Here is a 13,938-nt window from a genome sequence, read left to right as displayed (position 1 = left end):
GAAAAAAATTTCAGTGAATATTTGACTTATTGAAAATTTCCAAAGGAATTTGTGGTTCAATGAATTATCTCAGATGGTATATTGAGGCTACAATTAGGGAAACAAACTTTGCCAAAATTATGATTATATATTTTATTTAGTGTTCTATAACCAAGAACATTCTTGAATTTTTTTTAATAAAGTTTATAAAACCAAAAACTTTTAATTACTCTATCAACAAATGTTTTTTAAATACCTACTATGTTCAGGCATTCTGCTTGGCACTGACAAAACCAAAGGCAAAAGTGACACAGTCCATGCCCTAGGTTAGGGATCTGTAATAGTAATGGAATTTAAAGATCCCCCTGTATTGGCTTGGTTTTTGGATTGATTGTGTTAAAAAAGCTTGTGAATCCCACTTGTGGGATGGACTTGTTGATGTGAAAAGAGAGGGCTGAACTGGAAGGAGCTGGTGACGTGAATTTAGAGAGACACCAGCAAAGAGAGAAGCAGAAGAACTTTTTGGAAGCAGCATCTTGGAGGCAGAGAGAGACTGAGAGGATTGCTGAGAGCCAGTTTGAATTGCCCAGGACTTTCAGAGCTGCCATCGAGAGCTGCCAAGTACTGAGGAGACATGGCTGTTATGCTGGTACTTTGTCTGTCTGTTTTGATGTTGTTTTGCCAGATTTGTTCACTGGTGAAAGACAGTGCTGTTGTTGCAGAGGTCCTGGAACCTTGCTGTTGGTTCAGAAGCCCTGAAGAAGGATTTTCTTGTTGTATGTTTACAGAAATCCTGGAAGAGAGTTTTGCTAATGTTTTCAGAGGTTGTAGCAGCAAGCACCCCAAGGGTCCTCAGGGTTTGCTGCCACCACAGGTTCTTGGATCTGCTTTGGTAAAGGAAAGCAACTCAAAATGGGTTAACAAGCTTACTTTAATCAGTCAGATACCGTGTTTCCCCGATAATAAGACCTATCCCAAAAATAAGCCCTCCCCTTACTGTGTAAGATTCCTCTAAAATAAGCCCGCCCCCGAAAATAAGCCCTATTGAGATTGCTACTGTAGTGAAGGTGATCCCCTGCACTACACGCTACATTACCCTACCCTCTGTATCCCCCCCCCCCCCCGGGTGAAACGCATGCCGCGCTCCAAGCTGCATTCAATCAGAGCTGCAGCAGTGAGCGCATCATCCTGTTCTTCCCCAGTGATTTGCTTATTGAATAAAGGTACATTTTTTTGTTCACATTTACCTGTTTATTAAAATTGCTGTCAGTGTTCATTAAAATAAGCCCTCCCCTGAAAATAAGCCCTCTGGTGTTTTTCTGTCCAAAAAATTAATAAGACAGTGTCTTATTATCGGGGAAACACGGTATGTATCGTTTACCTCGTTCAGGGGAAAAAGGTCCGCACCCCAAACTTCAGAATATACAAACAGAATTATCAAGACAGAAACTGATCAAGTACACAGCTTTCCAAACTGTGCAACCATTACATCCATACCAAACAACATCTGGGTTTCAAAGCCGGGGGGCTCTGGACAACGGCTAGCCCAGAGTTTCATCAAATCACAGAACACTTCTCAAACTGAGCCCCAAAACAAAGCCTCAAATCAGGGTTTATATACCCTTCTCCTGGCTCAGATAATGTAACAACCTTATTGACCCACTGGCCAATCAAGAAGTATCTACTGAAAAACAAGCCTCCCCACCCCAGGCTCCAGGTGCACTTTAGCCTAGGGGCAGGGAAGATCTTCAAAATTTACATGCCCATTACAGGGGTCCTAGGACTGTTCTGCAGACAGAGAATGAATTAATGAAGACACTGGCAATGTATCTTGTGGCCTTGCTAAGCTTTGTCTCCCCAGGAACAAAGATTGCTGAGAACTTGCCTCGGGTCAAGATGAAGAAAAGACCTCTCTTTGGGTATTAAATGATGTGCTTTAGCTTGTTGTAACTCTGGGGTAGATGGCCTATTCAGTTGTGATCCAGGGGTGGGAAACTTTTGACTTTTTTTGTACTCTGTGAAGGACCAAATTAATGTATTTTACTTATGATTGGAAACTAATCTCCATTTGAGAAGAGGGGCTTTGTGGTTGACTAAATGAATGTACAGCCTAGGGATGTAGTAGTACTTAGAAGAGGGTCTTTAGGATTGACTAAATGAATTATAATGTCCAGGAGTAGAGTAGTACTTGGAGATTATTGAATTATACTTGGTGAATGCTGTATTTTGAATGATGCTATATTTTGGTTTTCTCTGTTCTTAATTTTTCACTGAATAAAATGGAGAGCAGCTATGCTGGTATTTTGAACCTTAGGAAGTTGCCTTTGCTTGGCATTACAGGATCTCCCACAGAATTCAGAGCTTCCTTCAACTCATCGTAGAGTCTTGGAACTGAACCCCACCCTAGAGGTCAGTTTGTCCTACCTGAAGCTGAATCCGATTATAGAACATTACTGATAAGTGATCATCCAGGTTCTAATTGTATACATCCAGTGATCATGGGCTGTCTGCTTATTGTGGCAGCTCCTTTTATATCCAGATAAACTGGTGATTAGGGAATCTTCCTTATGAGTTCAGATCAGGCTTCATATAACTTCTGCTCATCAGTCTTAGTTTGCTTCCTCTGTAATTACATACAGTAAGTTTAATCTATTTAAAAAATGACTTTTCTAGCCTCATTTTGTCCAGTTCTCTCCTTTTCACTGATCTCTTCCTCCTCCTTTTATTATTTCAGAAGAGGTTTCAGAGTATTTTTATTTTCTTCCAGGGATTAATGACTTTGCTTGTATCTTCAAGTCCCATCCCTTTTTCTTCTTCCCATAAAAATCTTCTATTTCTCCTTCTCTACCAGATTCTTTCCTTCTTCTTATAAACAAATTAGCATTTCTTTATCCTAAAAAAAAATTATCCAAAAAAGTTTTTTGACCTTGCTACTCCTCGAGTAATCTTATTTGCTTATCCTTTACTGCCAGACTTCTAGGAAAAGTTGTCTGCACTTGATACTTTCATACCTTAAAACCACTGAAATTGCTTTTCCCAAACAACCGTATCCATTGGCCTTTTCCCCAATACTTCTGGGTCTCTCTCTATATTTGACATTGTTAAGTACCACCAGGATAAAATGCAAGTTTACCAAGAACAAGACATGGTTGAATCAAATCATTTTAGGGTTACTGCTGATGGGGGAGGGGATCCCAATAGGTTCAGCAGGAATTCTGATCTTATTCAAGACCAGAAAACCTGCAATATCGTCTGGAAAGAATTCAAGGTCTCAGGCTTAATTGGAGGGAGAGTTGTAGAAGTTTATTGTTACGCTTGCATGAGAAGCGGGCAAGAGTCCTTTAGGGGACCTGCAAGTGAGAGGGGTACACACTTTTACCTTTAAAGGGTAGGGCTGCCATTGTCGGGGCTGACCAGAAGGGAGGGGCCTCAGTGCATAGACAAAGGTCAGAGCTGACCAAGGAACATGTGAATAGAGAGTTTAGATAAGATTTGGGCCAGGTCGAAGGAGACAAAAGGCAAGGACAAAGGAGGGTGTGGGCCAGGCCCAGAAGAAATGAAGAGATTAAGTAAGAACAAAAGGGGTCACAGGGTGTTGCCTAGGTGGAGTGTGGGATAGGGAGAAGGGGCAGAGCTCGAGGGTGGGAAAGGACAAATTGCAGTTACAATTGAACAGACTGGTTTTACAAGTTGGTTTCACAAATTGAACTAGACCCCAGGTACCCCATCACTGCTACTAATTAATAACTAGCATTTATATAGCACCTTAAAGATTGCTAGAGTATTTCACAAATATTATTATCTCATTTGATCCTCACAACAACCTTGGGAGGTAGGTGTTATTGTTATCCCCATTTTATAGAGGAGAAAACTGATACAGATAGAGGTTAAGTGACTTGCCCAGGGTCACACAACTAGTAAGTTCATGAGACTGAATTTGAACTTTGGTCTTCCTGACTCCAGATCCAGTTCTCTACCACTATGCCAGTCACTGTCATAGATATAGTATATCCCAATTTCATGAGACATGTGACAAGTGCCTCATAATAGTATCATGTACCAGTTTAAAAACTACTGCCTGGATTATAATAGAATACAGTAGATTCTTGTTTAATCATATTAGAAGTGTTTGTTAATGGGTGGTTCTTACATGACTTAACAGCAATTCCTATTATGTATTCAGTTAAAATAGTCTTTTTTTTTTTGCCTTTTGGAGGGCAGTTGGGGTTAAGTAACTTGCCCAAGGTTACACAGCTAGTTTTTTGTGTTAAGTGTCTGAGGCTGGAACCAAACTCGGGTCCTCCCAACTCCAGGGCCAGCGCTTTTACTCACTTCGCCACCTAGCTGCCCCCCTAAAATGGTCATTTCACACAAAGTAAGTATTTGCTTTAAACATTTGCTGGATCTGTACCTTTATACCACATAATGTCTGTCCTTCACGTTCTTCTGAATATCATCCATAGGATCCATTTAGGGTGCTTGCGATCAGTCTCCTGTCATTGTGTGGGTACCATTGGAGCATGTAGGCTATCCATCAGTAATCCCAGGGTTCCTTCTCTTCCAGTTATACATCCCTAATAATATATTCTATACTACCTCTCCTGCATAATTCTTCATTGGTGATATGCTATAGCCTACTCACCCACCATGCATCTATCTCTACAGTATCCTGTATCTTTAATTCTTTGAATACATAGCAGTCTGTGTTTTCACAGCTTTAGATCATACGTTTAAAAGTAAAAAGGATTTGGGAGTCTTCTAGGCCATTCTCATCACTGAGGAAGCTGTAAACTTCTCAGAGTTATGACTTGCCTCAAGGCGTAGAATTAAGTGTCTCAGGTATATTTTGAATCCTTTGACTTCGTATTTCTTGCTGTCCACTGTACTACAGTGCCTCTTTATTTATTTTTTTTGAGAAGTTTGAGGTCATTAAATACAATTCTCAGTTTGCCGAATGTAAGCCATCCTACTTTTCTCTTCCTATTAAATTCTGGAAGCAGTTCGTTATTCATCTGCAATATCTGTTCAGGAAAAAATTGCTCATAATGGTAACTAGTTAATATGTTTAGATGGTTTTAAGAGTTTCCTGATCCCAGTATTTCATTAGCTATTCATTGAGAGGATTGGACTAAATGATCTCCGAGTTTTCTTTCAGTTTTATAAATTTATGAAATTGAAAACATAAGAGAACTATTCCACATTCATAAAAGGTTCATAAACTTTTTCATGGCATTACTATGGTCTTTGTTGAAAAGATGGTAGAGAAATCTTTCTTACATAAAGACAAATTTATAGCTAAGTTTAGAGCTAAATTTTTTTTAAAAATAAGAGTAAATTTATTATTCTGGTGAATTATTTTTCATTGTTGTATCTCTTATACATGATTTCAGTTCATTGTGAAACACTTGAAAAAAACAGAAATACATTCTTTTTACTGACAATATCTTACATTGTTTGGCTCTTAAGTTTACTCTAATGTATTTTATGGCTGCAAGAGCATTTTAACGTTTAGGGAATTCAATCACATACTAGCTCGTTACCTGGATATGTATTACAGTAACATGTAACGGCCCTTGGAGAGAGCAGCCCTAGCACTTAGTTGTTTTTTATAGCAATTAAAAGATACAGACTTTCAATGTCAGAATACAAAATGTTTTCTCAGAAATCAAGAAGATAAATATATACAGTGAGAGTTATTGTAGGCACTGGTCTGGAATCTATACTTCAACAGTGGCCCAATTTTAAATCTTCAATTACTGGAAAATGTATCTAAATATCCCACATTTATGTGTTAGAGATATCTTCAAATTATATAAAGTGATACCAATGGCTAAATGTTAATAATTAAACTACAGCAAAACATTTATCTAACTAAGGGAACATAAACCATGTTACATCTTCATCTTGTCCTCAAAGACCCCTATTTGTAGAGTACTTAGCATTCCTCGTGTGTGAGTTGAATAAAGAATATGACAATGAAGTGTGTGCTACAATGTAAGCATTTATTTTTTGGCTGCTCTCTATTCTGTGAACAATAATAAGCCATTACCCAGAGAATAGATTTATTTAATCTGCCAAGATTTGGAAAGGATAAATCACCTGGATTTTCAGAAGTCATATTGCCATTGGAATTTAAAATGTCCTCATGCAGTTTAGCTGTTTTGTGCACATTGTCTTTTAGCTGACCTCTGCTATTGGTGGCTTAAAAAAATGACTCACTGTATTTTTTACATATATAGTATATGCTTTACAGTAAAACGCTCATCATTATTCACATGTGCACTCTCAAGAAAGTTTAATGCACATTAGCAGATGTTTCCATTAAAATATTAGTGTAACTCAGCTGAAAGGAATAATGAAAAATACATGATTAGAAGTTTCTTGGAAATGCAACATGAAGATATGGTAGAAAAAAATCAAAACTAAAGAAATATTTATGCTTTTGAACTGAAAATGCGAAAGAATAGAGAAGCATATAAACAACTTATGCGGTAGTTAAATGTATATTTTTCAGGGACAGTTTATGTTTTCTATAACTTTGTTATTAAGTAGACAGACTGATTGATTCTGCTTTTCAAGCAAAAAGCTGAATCAGCTCTGTTCACCTAAATGGGCACTTAAAATCCAGTAAGGAAATGAATGCTGTCTACTTTAAAATAACAGTGTGATCTCATTTTTTAAAAAATCTTATCCAAACCTGTGGTTTGTTCTTATTCGGTAGAGAATGGTAACACTAATGGGATTTAAAACAGTTATCCACCTCAACTTGTGAAATCTTAAATTAATGTTACCATTTATGAGAGAATGATTTTGATATTAAATAATTATGTATGTTACTCATGGAGTCACAAGGCCATCTAGATTCCCCAGAATGATATTACCCATCCTCCTCCACCTAAAAATTACCTCAACAAATTACTATCATTCATTATTAAAGACCTCAAGGTAAAAAAATCCACAGCTTCCTCTAGTAACCCATTTCACTGTTTAACAGGAAGAACATTTTCTTTTAAACTGTAAGGAATAAAGGGGGTAATAGTTTTGCTAAAGGGTAGTAGTTTTACCAAAGGATAGATATCATTTCTCCTTTGGCAGTTTCCCCTAAAACTCACATAATAAGAAATTGTTTAAATTATAATTGCCTGCTTAATTATTTCAGAAATATGACTTAGATAGTGAGCTTTTTTGCACTGTTCAGGTGTGACATTTACAGTATTAATAATATGTTACCTATCAAAACCAGTTTAACTTGGTGATGTGTGTTCTTACATGCATACCTACTCAGGAATTCTTCATGAAGTACCTTTTGTTATGATCTAGGTGTATCACACTTTTACTGGCTTGGGTTTCCACCTAGAAACAGTAAATTGTTTCCATTGGACATTATAGCAAGCTGGCAGCAACTCCTGTTCTTTGTAAGAGCATCTGTCACAATGTGCTAAAAAGGAAATTAACAGCATTAAATGTTATATAATATTCATTTTGATGAGTATTTATTGAAAAGCTACTATGGGCATAGCACTAGCTTTCTAAGTACAAGTGCTCCCTCAGTGGGTTTTCTACTGTGTCACCATTCCCTAAGACCTTGAAAATGATCTTTTTATACCAAGATCTGCTGTCTGCTAAACAATCCATTGCTAGCATAAGCGAATTAATTAATTAATTAATTAAACGAGATATGAGTTAGAATTAACCACCCAGTGGCCAACCAGAGCAGATACAATGTGTATATGTGTATGCACACACTTGAAAGTGTTCTAGGCTTAGATAGAATCTGTTGAGCTTCCATTCCCCTGGCATATCTTTTAGAAACACAGGGTCACCACCACACTGCAAAGAGGTACTGGTGCTTGAGTTTTGCATTTGATAACTGCTAAGCTTTACTTTAAAAATTAATGCATCTAAAGCTAACTTTTAATTCTTATTTATCATACTACTTTTAAAGAAAAACAGCCCAACCACCTTTAGATGGCGACAAAAATAATAACATTCATTAAAATTTATAAAGGTTTTTAGATTTATAAAACATTTTACTTGTATATGAGGTAGCTGATAATTTTGCGAAATGCCACTTGTCAGGTGAGGCAACTGAGACTGAAGAGAGGTCAGATGACATCCCTCCCCACCCCCCCACTAAGCTGTCTTCACACTGTGCTGCCTACATTATAGCCCGGCTTTATCTTCATTACTTTTGTTCCTTCTCCTACCCATTCCCACCCCCTTTGGATCCATGCACTGTGTCTGAGGAAGTTGGATTCTCCTCACACTACTTACATGCCATCCCTAGACCATGTCTCTGCAGTTGTCCCCTACCCTACCCTTCCTTTATGCTTTACCTATTCCCTTCTCTTATTTAGAGTATGAACTCCTAGAGGGCAGTCTTCTTTGTTTACATTTATGTCCTCAGGTCTTAGCACCATGGCTAGCATATAGTAAGCACTTAATAAATGCACATGCATTCTCTCTCTGTCTCTTTCTCTCTCTCTTTCTCTCTCTCTGTCTCTCTCCCACTCTCCCTCCCTCCCTTTCTCTCTTTCTCTCTCTCTCTCCCTACTTCCTTCCTTCCTCTCCCTCCCCCCCATGCTCTTTTAATGAGACATGCCATATTTTATAAAAGCTTATAATTTCTTTTGTTTGTTTTTAAAGACTTTAAGGTGAGAGATTCCAGACCCTCCCCCTGGTGATTCATTTTAGTGCTTGATAATGAATTATAATGTCTCAGGTTTTGTTTTGTTTTGTTATGTTTTTTTAGTTATGATGTTAAATGTTAAAGTATCTTGACTGGTAAAATTTTTGTAAAGTGAACATGTAGAGAGTATTTGTGTCAATTCTATACTAGTTTTTCTAGTATATAATTTAGTATATACAACATAATCATCTTTTCATTTCACATATTTAGTAATTTTAATTGTATTAGCCTTTTTGCATTTCAACTGAGATAAATTTTCCTATTTTGTAAAGATATGATCAAATGATATGATATGATCATATTCCATTATAAAACTGTCAGTTTCATGCTAAAGTAGTCTGGCTAGTAGGACTGTTATAAATAGCTTCTAGTAAATCTGCAGTTGTTTGACTGAATGTAAAATACATTTGTAATAGGGAAATGGGGACAAATACCCAGTATGGTCATCTCTGCCTTCCTTTTTTGGTGGTTCTTACCCCCTTTAATTACTTTCTCAATTATGATTTTTCATTGTGCAAAGTATTTTTTTTTTCAAGAACAGTGAATCTTTTAGTACAGTTAATATTCTGATCTCTAAAGGATGTGTCCATGCTTTCATATCACCCAAAGTCTATGTGATAGAGTAGAAAACTCACTCATTTGCAGTTAGGAGACAGATTACCAATGGTATAATAAGTATCTCTGCTCTGATACTTCACAGCTAACTAACTTGTGGGAAGGCTTTTGACCATTCTGAGCCCTTACCCCAGTCACCAGACTGCTACTCCTCTTGTGGCCCCATTAAAGAGAATTCTGTATATAACAAGTACTCAATAAATGTTTGAGTTAAGGACATTTCCTTCTGGTCTTAACAATTTTTTTTAACTTTCTGGCACAGATTGCACTTTGACTCATAGCTCAACTCATTGGTTATAATGAGGGAGTTGGAATACCTTTTCTACTTCAAGGCTTTTCCTCTACCACCATCAATCAGTTAATCTCCTCCTTTGAGGTCATTCAATCCATATTTATTATCCAGTCAAGATTCTGGTGCCAGTTTTCTGCCAACCTCCTGGATAGTGTTCTCCTTTGTCAACAAGTTTAGTGCCTGATGCAGAGTCTTCCTCTTCTCTGTTACTCCTGTGCTCAAAATGTAAGGACTCAGCATACATATCTATACTACTTTAAACATTCTAATAATCATAATTCCTCAGCTAACTCATTTCCTATGACCTACTCTTCTAATTCCCCTCAACTACAGAGGTGACAGAGATGGTCATCCCCTTGATCTTGCCATCATCCACAAGTATTCCAATTTCATGTTTATGAACTCTGAAATACCTTTTTTTTTTTTTTTTTTTTTGCTTTTTGGAGGGAGGAAGGCAGGGCAATTGGGGTTAAGTGACTTGCCCAAGGTCACATGACTAGTAAGTGTTAAGTGTATGGGGCCACATTTGAACTCAGGTCCTCCTGACTCCAGGGCTGGTGCTATATTCTGATCATAATCTGTTGTCATTCCACTTCTCCCTCTGCCTTGCATCCCTTAATACTGTTCTTCCTCATCATGACTTCCAGTTCCCCCACCCCTCACTTCTTTCCTAAGTTATCATCCCTACACTGGCTACATTCTCTTTCGTTTCCTGACTTCACCCCTTGATGAACTCTATACTATGCTTTTTTCTCAAGTCCTTTACCATCTTATCCTGCCAAAGATCTTGACCTTCCAAGCCTCAACCTTGGATTACTCTCACTATCTCCTTCCTTTTTGCTCTTACATGCTGCTGAATGAAATTGGAGAAAATCACAATACTCTGCTGAGTCCATTACAGGTTGATGTTAAGTAATCTTAACTGACCCTTCACTGTAGCAAGGCAATCCTTTTCCATTTCTCTAATTGTTAGTCTTTCCTCAAATCTCTCACCACCTTTTCATCCTTCCCTCTATGCTCCCACTCTCTCATCTAGGAACCCAGACTTAAAAAAATGAGACCATTCAGGAAGAGCTTCTTCCTATTTCCTCATCTTCATCTCACATCCCTCAGATGCTTCCCCCTGCTGTCTCCTTCCTTGTCTCATATGAAAAAATAACCTTCTCCAGTGACTCCAAACTACCTTCAGGATCAAACATAAACTCCTTGGCATTTCAAACTCAGTAGTAGTTTGGTACTTTCCTACCTTGCCAGTCTTCGTATATCTTATTTTCCTCCATGGATACAGATTACAGGATAGCTGCCCTGGCCTTCTTGCAGTTCCTCAGACATGTCACTCCATCTCCCTGCCAATGCCTTTGCACTGGTTCTCCCTTATGTCTGTGACGCTCTGTCCCTCACCACCACCTTTGTTTTCCTGGCTTCCTTCAACACTCAGCTCTGTTTTCGTTTTTCCTTTATATTCTCAGCGCTTGCCCTAGTGAATGCTTAATAAATGTTTGGTGAAGGCATTGTTCCTCTCACTTTTTAGTTCCCTGTTAATACTTTGACAGCCTCTCTAGCAGCTCTTCATGTCTTTACCGTCACAGCTGACCCCCTTTGACTAGCTTCTTACTTTATGATGCCATGGGATCTTTATGAGGGATCCTGTTCTTCCCTTATAATATTCCACTTTTAGCACAAGTCCTTATCCTCTTCCTGCATCTTCTCTGGTCCTTTCATTTCTCCTGATTTTTTTTCCTTTATCAGATCATAGAATCATAGATTTAGAACTGGAAGAAAACTCACAGGCCTTTTAGTCCAACCTCTTCCCTTTATAGATGAGGAAACTGAGGCCCAGAGAGGGGAAATGGTTTACGCATGATCACACAGGCAGTAAGTAGCAGAGCTAGATTCACACCCAGGGCTTGGCCTCCATGTAGAGTGCTGTTTAATCTTCCTCCTTTTTATCTGTCTGCTCCTTCACCCTTGGTCGTTTTTTCAGGTTCTCCCAAATTTCCCTTTCCTCAGTCTCTGACCTGCTTTACAATTCCTTCTTCGTGTCATTTCTCCTGTTCCTTTTTCCACATTCAGTTGGAAGCAGATACCTAGTTGATATGAATAACCTTATTAGCAACCAGACAATTATGAATAGACATCATAGTTATACACCCCATCATAGGTTAAACTGTAGTAACAAACCATGCAATAGACAAAGTAATTCAGAACAGATAGAGGGGTAGAAAATTTTGCTAGAAATTTAAATACAAAAGTTTTGCCTTAAGGTCTTTCATATCCAGTATTCTTTAAAGAGTTTGTCCAAAAATACACATGTATTACTCTTACAGTCAATTGCAAAACATGAAAAAATAGATCTGTAAAAAAAAAAAAATTTTCATAAAGACTAAGATTTGCTTCCAAGAATAGATTTGATCTCTCTCTCTCTTTTTTTTTTTTTTTACCACACATAATGGTGTTTGGAGGTAATGTAGCAGAATAAGATTGGTTCCAGAGTATATTTTTTGAAATGTAAGAAAATTCTATATTCAGTTTGGGTCGACATTAATGCAGTTAACTAATTTGTTTTTTTAAAGGTAACTGATAGTATGTTTTGCAAAATGACTTTAACACTCATTTTAAAGTCTAGGTAAAAATTTTAAAATGCATCTTGTCACTTTAGTTTTCTGGGGCTCTTAGTGTAATGCACAAAATGAATATGTTAAGTTCCAAAAGAACAGCTAGTTTTATTTTTGGAGATACCACAATAGAATGCAACTAGTTATATTATGGTAAATAATACTTTGTCACAAACTTAGCTAGATGTCATTAAGATATACCAAAAACTATCAAACTTTTCTAAATTATATTTGTTTGAAAATATTAAAAATACCTTCAAATTTAAAGTAGTGGAATATATTGATAGTTGATGGGGGAAGAATCAAAAAAGAAAGGAGAATGAACTTAAAAAAAAAAGAGTAACCTCATTGATGTAAGTCATTCATGAACATACCATATGGACCATCATGTCCAACCAAGCAAATCTGATGTAGACAATGAATGGATATGGCCCATTAGCAAATCATTTGGCATAGGAACTCAAACCTTAGTCAGGCATCTTACCATCATCCTTCTTTGCATACTCTAGTCGCAAACTACCATCATATGTTTAAGGAATAGAAATATTCAGTCTAGTCTTAGAAATTAGCATAAATGGAAGAGCAGAAGAGTAAACAAAAGCTGAAATACACGAGTCTGACTCGACAATAAAACCACCTCAAAGTAACAAAGATGCTTCTTTATATGTAAAGCTAAATAGTTAATAAATATAATAAGATTTAAAAGTGATGCAGACCAGTAATACCATATTTCTTCATTTTATTGTCAAAGGCATTAGTTGTGTCATTTATTGTTATGACATGGTAAATATGAGGAAAATGGGAAAATTTTGTAAATTAAAACTTTTTATTTAGGTTGATAGATTTTAAAAGTCGACTTAAATTATCTGATTCAAACCTATGGGAAAAAAAAAAAAACACACACACACACACCAAGAAACCTGCCATTGCAGGAACTCAAATTTCACTCATGCCTAGGCCAGGGGACCTCTCCTCACTAATTGCCCAAGCTGGTACTCACTATTTCTTGTCTTTCTACCATTAAAAGTGCCCAGTATCTGAGCATTCATAACTCTGTGTACAATCCCAAGTGCAATCATTACTTAAACAAACATTATTTACTTACAAGATACAGGGCTACAATCTGTACATATATACAAGAGTTGTAAAAGTTATTCAGGTGCCCAACAATTAACTGACCAGCTGACTGGACTAGAAGAACTAGCCAGAATTAAACTTTCTGTTCTAGGCTAGCCTAGTAGTGAGTTGGAGCCTGACTCAGTGGTAGACGACTATTTTTGACCAAGAGGGAGGCACTATGTCTTCCTTGTCTTACAAAGTCTTCTGTTGAAGTCCTTATAGGGCACTGGAAGAAAGCCAGTGGCTGTGGTATTCTACATCATTTCTGGCCTATCCAGGGTTTTCTACACATGTCTGAGAGGATAAAAATTATGCCTGCCTATTATCTACAGTTACATGATTCCTTAACTCAAATTAGATATGAAATATTGTTTTATTACAGTTTGATTTTTTTAAAAATGTGGCAATGATGACCAATTGGATCAGCTTTATTCTCATTATTCTGTCCAATAAAAATATTTTTGTTTTATAATATCATAATGGAATCAGAGACTTTTTTAGTCTTTAAAGACTATTAAATTCAAAATTTAATAGTCTTTCTATCCATGATCAAATTAAGATATGTGGATATCATTATTTACTATAAAAAGACAATGACCTCTCATTTAATAACCTGGTATCTCACCTGT

General features: G+C 37.0%; 1 protein-coding gene across 3 annotated transcripts in view; it reads left to right on the top strand.

Annotated features, from left to right (window-relative positions):
- Positions 1-13,938, top strand: part of LOC138171962 (WD repeat-containing protein 7) — a 492,039-nt gene that overhangs the window by 393,590 nt on the left and 84,511 nt on the right. The window lies entirely within an intron of this gene.

This window comes from Petaurus breviceps, unplaced genomic scaffold (assembly GCF_028583685.1).
Source record: "Petaurus breviceps papuanus isolate PSGF00001 unplaced genomic scaffold, PetGlider_PUasm1.0 128, whole genome shotgun sequence".
Classification (NCBI taxonomy): Eukaryota; Metazoa; Chordata; class Mammalia; order Diprotodontia; family Petauridae; genus Petaurus; species Petaurus breviceps.
Note: the sequence above shows the minus strand (reverse complement) of the source record. Positions and strands in the feature narration are given on the sequence as shown.